Source organism: Cryptomeria japonica, chromosome 8, assembly GCF_030272615.1.
Source record: "Cryptomeria japonica chromosome 8, Sugi_1.0, whole genome shotgun sequence".
Classification (NCBI taxonomy): Eukaryota; Viridiplantae; Streptophyta; class Pinopsida; order Cupressales; family Cupressaceae; genus Cryptomeria; species Cryptomeria japonica.
Window position 1 is genome coordinate 157,368,107 of NC_081412.1, and position 16,272 is coordinate 157,384,378.

Consider the following 16,272-nt stretch of genomic DNA (forward strand, 5'->3'; position numbering starts at 1 on the left):
TTTGTCATCCCATCTAGATAAATAAATTCCCAAGTTACATGCATCTCTGCATATATCTCCATCTTTCTATTCCTATCTCTCCCTCTCCCACTCCATCATTGTCACTCCTTATTTTTATATATCTCTCTAATAATCTCTCTTCTCTCTATTTATCTCTCCTTCCTCTACCTTATCCTACCTATACTTATATATTACTTGTCTCTATCACCTCCTTTCTCTCCCTATCTTGTCCCCTCTATCTCTATATCCCTATAGATTTATCTTCATGTATATTTATATCTCATTATCTCTAAATCTCACTTATTCACTCCATCTCTCCATCCATTTGTCTTACTCTCTCTATCTCTTTCTACCCATATCTATCTCTAACTCCATCTTCACATCTCCATCTCTTTCCCTATCAATCTCTCTTTCTATATGTTCCTCTATCTTTATATATCTTCCTCTATACATGATTAATCTACCTCTCCGTCTCTTCCTCTATCGCCCTCTTGAAGTATCTTTCCCTTTCTCTACCTTTATCTCTTTATTTACTCCATCTTTATATATCTCTGGCTCTCTCCCCCCATCCTTCTCTATAGTGCCTTTATATATCTCTATATCTCCCTCTTTCTCTCTCTCCCTCTCTATCTATCCCTATCTATAATCTATATCTCTCTTTCTCACTCTCTTGCACTATCTATATCTCTCTATCTATCAATATTTCTCTTCCTTTATATCTCTCTATATCTTCCTTTTTTTTTATCTCACTCTCTTTACTCCTCTCTATCCATTTTTCTCCATCACTTTATATATGTATCTTTGTCTTTACCTCTCTCTTTCTCTATATATATTCATCTCCCTCTCCCTTTATCTTCATTTTTATCTCTATCTCCCTCACTCCTTTTCAATATCTAGATATGTCTACCTCTTTCTATCCATCCTTGTCCTTTAGTTTTTCTCCCTCTCACTTCTATTTATGTCCTTGTCCTTTAGTTCTTCTCCCTCTCTTTATCTCTTCATCTCTCTTCACCATTATATCTCTCCTTATTTGAAACTTAGTACATATGGTCTCCTAAGGGGTTATATGGTGTCCTAAGGGGTCATAGAACACCATATGACCCCTTAGGACACAATATGACCCCATAACGACACCATATGGTCTCCTAAGGGGTCATATGGTGTCCTAAGGGGTCATAAAACACCATATGACCCCTTAAGACACAATAAGACCCCTAATGACACTATATGGTGTCCTAAGGGATCATAAGACACCATATGACCCCTTAGGACACCATGCGACCCCTAATGACACAATGTGGCATCCTAAAAGGGTCATATGGTGTCCTAAGGGGTTTAAGGACACCATATGACCCCTTAGGGTACCATACAAAGCATAACACCATATAGTGTCCCAAGGGGTCATATAGTGTCCTAAGAGGTCATACTCGTTAGGACACAATACGACCCCTGATGACACCTATGGGGTCATAGGATGCCATATGACCCCTTAGGACATGATATGACCCCTTACAACACCATATGGTATCCTAAGGGGTCATATAACACCATATGACCCCTTAGAACACAATAAGACCCATAATGACATGATATGGTGTCCTAAGGGGTCATAGGGTGTCACGAGACACCATATGACCCCTTAGGACACAATATGACCCCTAACGATACCTAATGGGTCATATGGTATCCTAAGGGGTTATATGATGTCCTAGGAACCTCTAGGACACAATATGACCTCTTAGCACACCATACAACCCCTAACAACACCATATGATGTCCTAAGGGGTTGTAAGACACCATATGACCCGTTAGGACACAATATGACCCCTAACAACACCTAAGGGGCTATATTGTGTCCTAAGGGGTCATAGGACACCATATGAACCCTAACAACACTGTATGGTGTCCTAAGGGGTCATAGGACACCATATAACCATTAATGACACAAAATGATGCCTAACAATACCTAAGGGGTCATATGGTGTTCTAAGGGGTCATGGGACACCATATGACCCCTTAGCACACCATACAACTCCTAATGACACCATATGGTGTCCTAAGGGGTCATAGAACACCATATGACCCTTTAAGACACCATACGATGCATAATGACACCATATGGTGTCCTAAGGGGTCATAGGACACCATATAACCCCTTAGGAGACCATACAAACCATAACAACATAATATGGTGTCCTAAGGGGTCATAGAACACCATATGACCCCTTTGAACACCATACAACCCATAATGAGACCATGTGGTGTCCTAAGAGGTCATAAGACACCATATGACCCCTTAGGACATAATATGACCCCTAACGACGTCGTATAGTGTCCTAAGGGGTCATAGGACACCATATAACCCCTTAGAACATAATGTGACCCCTTAGGACACAAAATAAACCCTAACGATAATTAAGGTGTCATATAGTTTCCTAAGGGGTCATAGGACACCATATGACTCCTTAGCACACCATACGACCCCTAACAACACCATATGGTGTCCTAAGGGGTCATATGGTGTCTGAAAGGGTCATAGAACACAATATAACCCCTTAGGACACCATACGATACATAACAACACCAAATTGTGTCCTAAGGGGTCATATGGTGTTCTAAGGGGTCATATGGAACACCAAATGGTGTCCTAAGGGGTCATATGGTGTTCTAAGGGGTCATAGGACACCATATGACCCCTTAGGAGACCATATGACCCATAACAACACCATATGGTGTCTTAAGGGGTCATAGAACATCATATGACCCCTTAGGACACCATATGAACCATAATGACACCATATGGTCTCCTAAGGGATCATAAGACACCATATGACACCTTAGAACACAATATGACCCCTAACGATATCATATAGTGTCCTAAGGGGTCATAGGATATGATATGACCCCTTTATGACACAATATGACCCCTAACAACATCATATAGTGTTCTAAGGGGTCATATGGTGTCCTAAGGGGTTATAGAACACCATATGAGCCCTTAAGACACCATAAGACCCATAATGACACCATATGATGTCCTAAGGGGTCATATGGTATCCTAAAGGGTCACGAGACACCATATGACCTCTTAGGACATAATATGACCCCTAACAAAACCTAATGGATTATATGGTGTCTAAGGGATCATACGATGTCCTGTGACCCCTTAGGACATAATTTGACCCCTTAGCATACCATAAAACCCCTAACAACACTATATGATGTCCTAAGGGGTCATAGGACACCATAGGACCCATTAGGACACAATATGACCCCTAACAATACCTAAGGGGTCATATGGTGTCCTAAGGGATCACAAGACACCATATGACCCCTTATCACACCATATAACCCCTAAAGACACCATATGGTGTCTTAAAGGCTCATACAACACCATATGACCCCTTAGGACACCATAAGACCCATAACAACATCATATGGTGTCCTAAGGTGTCATATGGTGTCCTAAAGGGTCGTGAGACACCATATGATCCTTTAGTAAACCTAACGACACCTGAGGGGTCATATGGTGTCCTAATGAGTCATATGATGTCTTATGTCCCTTTAAGACACAATATGACCCCTTAGCACACCATATAACTCCTAACGATACCATATAGTAGCCTAAGGGGTTGTAAGACGCCATATGGTGTCCTAAGGTGTTATAAGACACCATATGACCCGTTGGGACACAATATGACCCCTAAAAACACCTAAGGGGTCATAGGACACCATATGAACCCTTAGGACACAATATAACCCCTAATGACATCTAATGGGTCATATGGTGTTCTAAGTGGTCATATGACGTCCTATGACCCCTTAAGACACAATATGACCCCTTAGCACACCATACAACCCCTAACGATACCATATGGTCTTCTAAGGGGTCATAAGACACCATATGACCTGTTAGGACATAATATGATCCCAAACAACACCTAAGGGATCATATGTTATCCTCTTAGAACACCATACTATCCATGATGACACCATATGGTATCCTAAGGGGTCATAGGACACCATATGACCCCTTAGGACACAATATGACCCCTAACGATACCTAAGGGGTCATATGGTGTCCTTAGTGGTCATATGGTATCTTATGACCCCTTAGCACACCATATGAACCCTAATGGAACCATATGATGTCCTAAGGGGTCATAGGTACCATATGACCCCTTAGGACATCATACGACCCATAACGACACCATATAGTGTTTTAAGAGGTCATATGGTGTCCTAAGGGGTCATAGGACACCATATGACCCTTTAGGACACAATATAACCCCTTAGCACACCATATGACACCTAACGACATCATATGGTGTCCTAAGGGTTCATAGGACACCGTATGACCCTTTAGGACACAATATGACCCCTAATGACACCTAAGGGGTCATATGGTAAAGTTAGAGGTGAGGATAGGTATGATAGAGAGATGGTATTTGGGGAAGAGAGAATTAGAGAAAGTTGGGGATAATTAAGGGTTGGGAGGAGGGGGGGTGGGAAAGTATCAACAAAGGGAGAGAGGGAGAGATGAGGAGAGAGGTTCAAAGATAGAGGTCTAGAGAGAAGGTAATTAGGGGAAGGGGAGGGGGGGAGAGAGAGGGAGGGAGTATCAACAAAGGAAGAGGCGGGATAGATGGGGAGAGAGCCCCCTGATTACCCTCTCTCTCTCTATCTCTTTGTTAATACTTCCCTCTTTCCCTCCGCTCCCCCTAATTATCCTCTCTCTATCACTCTCTTCACCTCTCTCCTTTTGTTGATACTTACTATTCTCCCTCTCTTCTTATCCGCTAATTACACCCAACTCTCTCTCACATTATTTCTTTCCCTCAATTACCCTTGATCACCTCTCCCCCCCTCTCCCCACCCCCTAATTACTCTTTATGTCTCTCTTCACCTCTGTCCCCATCTCCATTCTCTCTTTGTTGATACTTTTCACTCTCCTCCTCTCCTCCTACCCCCTAATAATCTCAAACTCTCCCTCTCATTCTCTCTTCACCCCAATCACCCCCTCCCTCTCTCTCTTCGCCTACCACCTAATTACCTCTAGATCTCTCTCTCACACTCTCTATTCCCCCCAATTACTCTCTCCTTCTCACCTCTCTCACCCTCTCCTTTTTTTGATACTTCCCTACGCCTCTCCTTGTCCCCTTCGAATTTTGTTGCTAGAGATGAGTAGGAAATGAAGAGAGACTAATCTAGATCTTAGAGAAGAGAGAGTGACATAGAGGAGGAAATTATGAAGAGGTAGAAATATAAGCACCTTGTAGAGCTTGAGAGAATGAATGAGGTATTCAATGACAGTTAGAGATATAGGTCTAGAGAGAGATGTATAAATATGGACAAAAGAGAGGGAGGAAGAAACAAACGGGTGGAGTGATAGGTTTAGGAGAGAGAGGTGGAGAAAGGAACAAACATAGATAACATGGTTTATCAAAATTTATCAAACTTAATAAAATTCCTAAATTTTCTATTATTAATTATTTATTTAGTTTATTTTGAGATGACTGTTACAAAAAAATCACACAATAGGGAAATCATATGAAAAAGTCACGAGCTTTTTATGTTTTAAAAATGAAGGATGAATTTCAATGAGTTATATTTATTTTTTAAAACAAATAATTGAAAATATACCTATTGTTAATCATAGAGCTCTGAATTACCTTTCCAACGCCTATAAACAATCAAAATTTTGATATAAAACGCAAAAGTTATGCCCAATTTACTAAAATATATTTTTTTTATTTTTTCAAAACGGATATCTGATTTTAAAACATAAATTTTTCCCTCCATTTTTTCATTCAGGTTTGCTTTGGGATTTGGCTTGGAAGTGACAAGCCTAGAAAGTCAGCTGAAAAAACTTGTTTTTCAATATTCCTTGATTTTCCAGACTTTACACTGGTGGATGACGACTTTTTTTAAAGCCAGAATTGATAAAATGAAAAGGGTTTTTTAAGGACGTTCTCAACTTTCCAACAATATAAGGCTTGTCTTATTTCGATTTCAATAAATAATTATTATTTATTTTCTAATTGAATTCTAACAAAAGTCTTGATTGATAGACTGATTGAAAAACACTCATTACTTTCAAACATTATAACCATTTTTGAATCCAAGACATGCGTCACATCCTATGCTTCATCTACTATAGGGAAAATTTACAAAAAAAATGAATTTCATAAGGTTTTGACCAAGTTAGGGTGGTCAAATGTAGGAGTTTCTGAATTCCTGAAAAGCTGTAGTAAGAAATTCATAAATAATTATTTACTTTATAAAAAAATATGTGTCACATCCGGACATGAGTCTAAAGCTTATATTATAATCTTATAAAAAAATATTATGATTTGATTGTGATTAGGGTGGTTAGACATATGCCTACTTATCTTTTTCCTGAAATTTTAGTACCACTGCATTGAAATTTGAAATTTTCATCAAATAGGATTTTTTTTTTCCAAAAAACAACTAGTAGCTTAGAAACTACATTCAATTTTCTATAGATTCTCTTCTTACATATTTTAAAAATAATGTTCATAACTTATTCAATTTTTCATGTCAATTTGCATAACTCTGATTTTTTGAAATTTCATTGCCACTTAAGGCCCTGTTTTGGCACACCATGATCCTGCACATACCCCTCTCCCTTTCTCTTTTTCTCACTCTCTCTATCTGCCTATCACTATTATTCCTCCCTCCCCTCCTATATATCCCTATCTCTATTCTTCCTCCCTCTCCTCTTATATCTCCCTCTCTATCTCTATTCTTCATTTCTCTATCCCTCCCTCCCTCTCTCTCTCTCTCTCTCTCTCTCTCTCTCTCAAGTACCTCCCTCCCACTCCCTTTCTCTTTTTCTCACACTCTCTATCTCCCTATATCTATCCTTCCTCCTCCCCTCCTATATCTCCCTATCTCTATTCTTCCTCCCTCTCCTATATTTCCCCCCCCCCCTCTCTCTCTCTCTTTCCCCCTCCCTCTTTCCCCCTCAAGTCTCTCCCTCCCACTCCCTTTCTCTTTTTCTCACTCTCTATCTCTACCTATCTCTATTCTTACTCCCTCCCCTCCTATATCTCCCTATCTCTATTCGTCCTCCTATATTTCCCTCTCTATCTCTATTCTTCATTTCTCTCTCCCTCCCAACTCCCTTTCTTCTTCTCTCTCTCTCCCCCCCTCTCTCTCTCTCCCTCTCTCTCTCTCTCTCTCCCTCTTTCTCACTCTCTCTATCCCTCTTTCCCTCTCTTTCCCTCTTTCCCTCTCTCCCACTCTCTCTTTCCCTCCCCTCCTACATCTCCCTATCTCTATTCTTCCTCCCTCTCTTCCTATATCTCCCTCTCTATCTCTATTATTCATCTCTCTCTCTCTCTCTCTCTCTCTCTCTCTCTCTCTCTCTCTCTCTCTCTCTCTCTCTCCTTCTCAAGTCTCTCCCTCCCACTCCCTTTCTCTTTTTATCACTCTCTTTATCTCCCTATCTCTATTCTTCTTCCCTCTTATATCTCCCTCTCTATCTCTATTCTCTCTCTCTCTCTCTCTCTCTCTCTCTCTCTCTCTCTCTCTCTCTCTCTCTCTCTCTCTCTCTCTCTCTCTCTCTCTCTCTCCCTCTTTCCCTCTTTCCCTCTCTCCATTTCTCTTCCCCTCTTTCCTTCTCAAGTCTCTCCCTCCCACTCCTTTTCTCTTTTTCTTGCTCTCTCTATCTCCCTATCTCTATTCCTCCTTTCTCTCCCCCTCCCCCTTTCTTCTATCTCTCTCTCCCTCTCTCTCCTTATTTCCATCTCTCCCTTTCTCTTTCCCTCTTTTCTTCTCAAGTCTCTCCCTCCCACTCCATTTCTCTTTTTCTCACACTCTCTATCTCCCTATCTCTTTTCTTTCTTTCTCCCTTCCTATATCTCCGTATCTCTATTCCTCCTCCATCTGGACTCCTCTCTCTCTCTCTCTCTCTCTCTCTCTCTCTCTCTCTCTCCCTTTCTCTTTCCCTCTTTTCTTCTCAAGTCCCTCCCTCCCACTCCCTTTCTCTTTTTCTCACTCTCTCTCTCTCTCCCTATCTATATTCTTCCTTTCTCTCTCCCTCCCTCCCTTTCTTCTCTATCTATCTCCCTCTCTCTCTCCCTCCTTCCCTCTCTCCCTCTCTCTTTCCCTCTTTTGTTCTCAAGTCTCTCCGTCCCACTCCCTTTCTCTTTTTCTCACACTCTCTATCTTCCTATCTTTATTATTCCTCCCTATCTCCATTCTTCCTCCCTCTCCTCCTCCTCCTCCTCTCTCTCTCTCTCTCTCCTCTCTCTCTCTCTCTCTCCCTCCCACTCCCTCTCTTTTTCTTACTCTCTCTATATCCCTCTCTATTCTTTCTCCCTCCCCTCCTATATCTCCCTATCTCTATTCTTCCTCCCTCTCCTCCTATCTCTCTCTCTCTCTCTCTATATATATATATATCTCCTTCTCTCCCTCTCTCTCTCTCTCTCTCCCTCTCTCTCTCCCCCTCTCTCTCTCTCCCTCCCTCTCTCTCTCTCTCTCATCTCTCTCTCTCTCCCTCCCACTCCCTTTCTCTTTTTCTCGCTCTCTCTATCTACCTATCTCTATTCTCTCTCTCTCTCTCTCTCTCCCCCCCTCTCTCTCTCTCCCACTCCCTTTCTCTTTTTCCCACTCTCTATCTTTCCCTATCTCTATTCTTCCTCCCTCCTCTCCTATATCTCCCTATCTCTATTCTTCCTCCCTCTCCTCCTATATCTCCCTCTCTATCTCTATTATTCTTTTCTCTCTCCCTCCCTCCCTTTCTTATTCTCTCTCTCTCTCTCCCCCTCCTTTTGCCTCTCTCTTATGCTCTCTCTTAGGTGTCTCTGTCCCATTTTGTCCATTCTCTCTCTTTGCCTCTAACTTTGTTTCTCTCTAAAGTCTCTATCTCCTTCCCTTTCTCCCTCTCATCTCTCTCTCTCTCTCTCACACACACACATACACAATTTCTCCATCCACTTCTCAAGTCTCTCTATATCTCCCCCACTCTTTTAGGTGTCTCTATCCCATTCTTTCCCTCTCTCCCTCTGTCTCTGTCTCTCAAGTCTCACATCTCTCTCTTTGCCTCTAACTCTCTTTCTCTCTCAAGTCTCTCTCTCCCTCTCTCCCTCCCTCTTTCCCTCTCAAGTCTCTCTTTATGTCTCTCTTTCCCTCTCTCTATCCCCTTCCCCTCTCTCTCTCTCAGGTCTCTCTCTCTCTCTTTCCTTCTCTCATGTCTCTCTCTCTCCCATTATCTCCCTCTTTCCATCTCCCCTCTCTCTCTTAGGTGTCTCTCTTTCCTATTTTCTCTGTTTTTTTCCTCTCTCCCTCCCCCATCCTCTCTCTTCTCTCTCCATCTCTCCTTCCCATTATTTCCCTCCCCCTCTCTCAAGTATCTCTCACATTCTTTCCTTCTCTCCTCTCTCCTTTTCTCTTTCTCTCTCAATTATATCTCTCTTTCCCTCTAACACTCTTTCTTTCTCTCTCCTACTCCCTTTCTCTTTCTCTTTCAAGTATCTCTTCCTCTCTTTCCCTCTCTCCCTCCCAAGAATAACATAAGAGAGAGAGATAGAGCCTGAGTGAGAGGGAGGAAGGGATGGAAAATGAGTAAGAGACTAGAGAGAGGAGGGAGGAGAAGAAGGGTTGAGAGAGAGAGGTTGATGGAAAGAGAAGAAGAGGCAAGATATAGAGAGATCCCATGTGAGAGAAAGGGAGGGAGGAAAGGAGGGGTCAAGAGAGAGAGAGAGTTGAAGTGAGAGAGATGGAGGAAGGGAGGGGTTGAGGGAGGGAGAGGGGGAGAGAGAGATCTCAAGTGAGAGAGAGGGAGGGAGGAAGGTAGAGATATATCTCTCTCTCTCTCAAGTATCTCCCTCTCTTTTTATCAACCACTACCTTCCCCCCCCCCCTCTCTCTCTCTCTTTCCCCCCCTCTCACTTAGGCTATCTTCCTAGTATATCCCTCTCTTTCCATCAATCCAGGCTCCCTTCCTACCTCCATCTCTGTCAATTAGTCTCTCTCTCTCTCTCTCTCTCTCTCTCTCTCTCTCTCTCAGGTCTCTCCCTCTCTTTTCATCAACCCCTCCCTTCCTCCATCTCTCTTTTCCTCAACCCCTCCCTCTATCTCTCACTTAATCTCTCTCTCTCTCCCTTGGATCTCTCTCTCTCTTTCCATCCCTTCCTCCTTCTCTCGTTGATATATCCCTCTCTTTCCATCAACCCCTCACTTCCTCTCTCTCTCTCTCTCTCTCTGGTCTCTCCCTCAACCTATTCCTTCCTCCCTCCCTCTCTCTTTCACTTCAACTCTCTCACTTGGGATCTCTCTATCCTTGGTATTTTCCTTTTTGTCCATTGACCTCTCTCTCTCTCTCTCTTCTCTCTCTCTCTCTCTCTCTCTCTCTCTCTTTCTATCCCTCCCTATTATTTTCCTTTATTTCCATAAAACACAGAGAAGGAGATAGAGAGAGAGGTGAAGAGAGGGATGGAGGGAGAGAGTGAGAAAGAGTGAGAGGGAAGAAGGTAGGGGTTGAGGGAGACTAGAGGGAGAAAAATCCCAAGTGCAAGAGAGAGAGAGAGAGAGAGAGAGAGAGAGAGAGAGAGAGAATGCTGATACGAGCATGCTGATTACTGAAATTCGACTAAGTTTGAAATTTATATGAATACTCTAAAATCTAGAATCTTCATTATAGCTTCTAGAGATTTGGAACCACTCAAACATTTAGACAATATATACATAAAATATAACTTAAAATATAATAAAAGAAAAAGAAAAATAGAAATGTGACTTATACTTAAATGTTATATTTTATGTATATATTCAGACAGAAGGAAGCTGAAAGAGAAGGATAAAGTGCAATTTCCAAATTGAAAATGCACTTGTCAAAATGAAAATGCATTTGATGCTCGTCTTATTTGGCGTGTGCCCTATTTGGTACGCACCAAATAGATTTGGCTAGCCCAAAGCTTAGGTTCAACATGCCAAACCTATTTGGCACACACCTTATTTGGTGTGTGCTAAAGGGCTTGATGGGGGCCAAATTTTTTTTTGGCATTGTTTTGGTTCCCCATCTTGGTACACTCACGCCCTACTATTAGTGAGCACTAGTTGAGAAATCTCCATAAGACATTAAAAGGTGGACATACATGGGATTAGAGGTATGGGTGGAGAATGTAGATTACCTAGGATTTTCATGGACATTGTGCTATGTTATAGGTTATCAAGAGTAAATTATGGAGATTCATCAACCAAATCACATGTTGAGGTACCTTGGAATACAACAAGAAATTGAAGTAGTGACACATGTTTTATCATATCACTTGAGAGATATCAAAATGAGGGCCTAGGTAGTCATAGATAATTGGATACAATAATAGAGGGTGGGATGTGTTACCCATCATTTTCACTAAGTTAAAATAATTCTTTTGGGTCATTAAGGCTCTCTTTATTCTTTTTGTACTTTAAATTCATTAGTTCCTATAATGCTTGATCGACTGATCAATCTTACTTTAGCCGTCAAGTCTCAAATCAAAAGGGGCCCAACCCTTTGCTTTATCAGTCTATCACTATTTGATGGAAGTGTAACTCATTTGGTCCTTATTGTCATCAAGTCTCATTCCATCCGATCTCCGACTCCTGATAGTGTTGTGTTAATGGGCCCCTCAGAAGTCTCATATTGACCGATTGTGCTTTTTAGGATCTTTTGCACACACATTTTATTGTTCCAAGGTTCTTAAAGGATGCAATAGCCCGATGCTTTAACAACAGTAGCCCCATGATCAAAAACTTGTGCGGTGATGTCAACACAGTACCAATTTGTAATAATTTCAAAGGATCTCCTATGGTTCCAGAAAAGACATTTGCGAGTCATTTTTGCATCTAAAGACTATTTTCATTTAAAAAATCTCCATAATATCTTTGATTCATTAAAGAGCTAAGCATTATTGCTATATTCATGGGAAGGTGAAAGGATAAAAGGGGAGATCATTTTGGAACCAAGAACTGTTTTCAAGAAACAGTTATCAAGGACTAAAAGATTTTTTGGGAAATCTATTTATTGTAATGCTTACTAAAAAGATATGGGGAAAGGGGGGGAACTTATCTTTTCATGCAAGTCTTGTTGTACAAAGAGATGAGTCTATGAACTCATGTTTTGATAGTGAAGAAATAAAGAAGATATTTTTAAATCTTTGATTTTCATAATGTTTTCTTTAAATTGCAATGAACTGTGTTTCTTTGTGGTTATGCTTCAATGTTATTCTACTATAATGAACTATATATGTATTTAATTCCAGAGCTTTGAATCCAAATTAAATCATCTATTGAAAAGAGTCCGTTGTTCTTTCCTAGATAACATCTGTGGGTGTGGAATAAGTAAACTTTGTGTTATTTATTTACATTCATTTCATTTTGAGTTAATCTTTCACATATACTTTCATGGTTAAATGGGTAGGTGTTAGTTTATCTTTTCTTCTTTGTGGTGAAAAGCATACCCTATTTTCATTCATTGTATATCTTTCGAAGGCAGCTACACCTTGTAAAATAAGCATAGAGTACTTGCAAATACCATTGCAAGTGACTCAACTGTTGGTAAGATTGTCATTGATATGGGCAAGAGAGTATAAAACTGAAGTGACAAATCTGTTAAGTAACAAGTTGGTTATATAGGGATGATTTATCTAATATAGTTCGAGTTTTGAGAAAGTATTAGGATTGATGGGATCCAATAAGGCCATAGAGACTCATGATACCTACAACATTAATTCCCCACCAACAACTTGGGGAGGTAGCTAGAGAGTGGAGCAGATGTAGGGTTATGGAGAAGATAGAGACACGTAGGATAGTATAGTGGTGATAGAGAACATGATGAGGAGAAATTTGGACTAATCAATATCACTAATAATGTACCTTATTTTATATGTATACTCTTTATTTTATGTTGATTTAATATCTTGAACTTAAAGAACATGTACATAACTTTGGTTTAATAATTGTTAGCTAACAAGACCCAAATGCTACTAATTTGTTGTTAAAAAAGTGTGCTTCTGGTTGAGAATAATAGTTTGATGATTCTTGCAGGACTTATGAGCTATGGAGGCCCTAGCTCTAAAGAAGATGACATCACCTAGTTCACTTAGACTCTAGAATGAAAGGCACACTTATTAATTCTAGTTTTCTCATACATGATTCTTCACATATAGTATCATGATCATTAAACTATAGTTCTTTAGTTCTTAATTGTTAAAAAAAACCACTATTAATACTAGAATCTTATTAATGTTAGTGTGAAAAGGATATTTTTGCATCTAGAGTAACTTTTTATCTAATTCATACATCTTGTAGTCTTATTCACACTAGCTTAAGTTCACTTATTTGTTTAGATATCTTACTTTATAGACACTTGACACATGCATTCACCCTTGTCCCAAAAGTTCTACACGTGTCACCTCTTGAAAGATTAGTGAGTAATTAGGTTTCACCTTCCTACTTCCTCGATCTATATATACAAGAAGAATTCATTGTACAGATACATCTTTTTATAATAGATTATTGACTAATGAATTATACTTAATTTTTGTGGAACTTGCTGCTCCAATATGATGTCGGAGCATTGAACCACAAGTTCCTTCTCACTTTTCTACGAATCAAGTTTTCAACTCTATCAAGGAAGCATCATGAAGCTGAACAGAGATTATCATCGCATCCAAAAGATCCGAGAAATGAAAATTACCTTTCGATTTGTTGAAATTGATAACTTTGAAATTTTACAAATTTTTTTTTTGGGTGAACACCTTTGTTGTACCATACGATTGCATACAATTCCGTATCGTATGAATATATTGAATTTTTTGCAAATTGAATATATTGAATTCCAATTGTTTGCAAGCTTGGTCAAACATCCAGTTCACTTCTACTATTGTCTAGCAAAAGGATACCTGCCACGCTTCCACGGTAAGTGCTTGGAAACTTCACACCGTGCTGCTCAATTAGTGTTTTTCTTGTTCATTGACTCACCCTACAACTTGCACGACACCATTGGTGCCAAGGACGCACTCCACAAACTCTCATAACCGGCAAGTGAGATGGTCTTTTTTAACAAAATTTATAGTAAACAAAAAGCTCTTTCCATCGTTGATGCAGTGGTGCATTTTATTTCTCAAAATTGTATTATTTTAATCTATTTTTGAAATTCCGAAATAAATGGTATTCGTGCAATTTTCGAAGGGGTATGGATTTCATTCTATTTGTTGAAAATTGACAGAATTTATTTTGAAATTCATCAGAATTTTGTAAGGATTTGAGATTTGTGGTCAAAATTCTATTTTGGGTAGCCATTTTTTGAAAAATTATTAAAAACTCCATGACCTATAAATATACGATTTGACTTACAAACTTCAAACAATCTTGTAATTCTTGTTTAATACAATTTTGAGGGGTTTTGTAAGGCAAAAGCTACACACCTTGTTGTGTTTGTATCATGGATCCTAAAATTGATTTGTAAACTCCACACAATTATCACACTTGCAAGGTAAAAGTACAACAACTTCTTTGGTCAAAGGGATTATGGAAAATGATTAATGGAAAACAAATGTAGTTTACTAGAGATTTTAAACAATTCACTTACCAAAACAAGCTTGATGAGGCAAGTGTGTCGTAGGCTTTCTTATTTCTAATAATTTGCAATTTGCAATTTCTAGTTGTAATACTCCTAAGAAAATGAAATATAAAATTCAATAATCTTTCTTTTTTTTTATAGTGGACGAGTTTAAAACACTATAGTTGATGCAAAATTAACAACATTGTCTCATGATGCCTTCCCTTCTATTGGAGATTTCTTGGTTCAATTTAGTCTAAGTTACTTTCTAGACTTGAAGGTTGTGCTAAAATAAAAACAAACAAATAATGTGTGTTCTTGGTCTTATCTAAGCTCAAAGGTCCTTATCAGATGTTTAGTTCTTAAAATTACTATACAATGGATGCTCTTAGAATGATGCATGTCATGCATTGTTATGAACAATTTTGTGATAGACTTATATGAGAACAATCTAAGTTAATGATTATGTCAATGCTATTACCTCTTCTAAAATTTAGACACTTGTTGTACAATCATCTAAGGAAAAAGGATCCAAGAAGTCTTCAAATAAACCTAAGGAAAAATTAGCTTCAATAAATGATCAATCATCTAAGCATAAGACTAATGTTGACACGTAAGCCACATATTCTTCAAAGTTAGAAAATAAAACTTCCAAGTATAAGAAAAAATAAAAGTCCAATATAATTATGTTGGATTACATAATCATGGTAGAAAAACTTATTCTAAGATAAGAGGATTGTAGCTATACAAGATGTTATAAATAAGCACAACATTGATCTTGCCAAGCCTACTAGGGGACATGGCCTTACAACTAGAGATTAGGATTCATCCAAGGATAGTTTTATTATTGACTTAGGAGCCTTTCATCACGTGACTCACTTACTGATCTTCTTGAGTCTATTTCTAATTGAGCTACTTCTCAAATTTTAGTGGGAATATAATCATAGATTCTATTTTTTAGGACATGCACAATAACATTGATAGAGGGTGGCATTGAGGATTCTTTATGTTCTTGAGCTTTCAACTAATCTTCTTTCAGTTTACCAGATTTGTCACACTAGTCATGGAAAGACAATTGATTTTTCACCACATGATGAGTTATTGGAGAACTTAATCATCTAGAGAGGATTTTTGTATTAGGTAGAGAAAATAATGGGTATTGGTTGTACAAGTTTCATGGTTTTGATTCACCTTGTGGAGAATTACTTATTACACATGCTAACTCTTTGAGTAGACTTTGGCATGAAAGGTTTGCACACCTTATTTATAGGTATCTTCAAAAGTTGTGTACACTCATGATATGGTACTTGGACTACCTAAGGTTACATTCATAGAGCATTTTGAACACCACAAGACTGAGAGGGGGGGTGAATTAGTTGAGACTCTAAATTTTCTTACCTTTAAGACCTTAAACTTCAAACCACAAGCATCTGTAAAGCGGAAAATCGCGGTCGAACCCTAGTTGTTCTCCCCTCTTCCAACTCCGAGGAGAGAGAAGGGAGGTTCGCTAGGATTCGATGGGTTTTCACTTAGGGGGAAGACTTTACATTCAAAAGAGGGGTTGAAACTCATGAGATCCAATCCCACGTAATGCAAGATTGGATGCTAAATGAATTTCAAGGGTTAGGAAAGCAAGGCTACCCTCTTTTGTAAAGAATGTTGATTAAGGAAATTAAGCTAAGGATGCATAGAAAGTCATA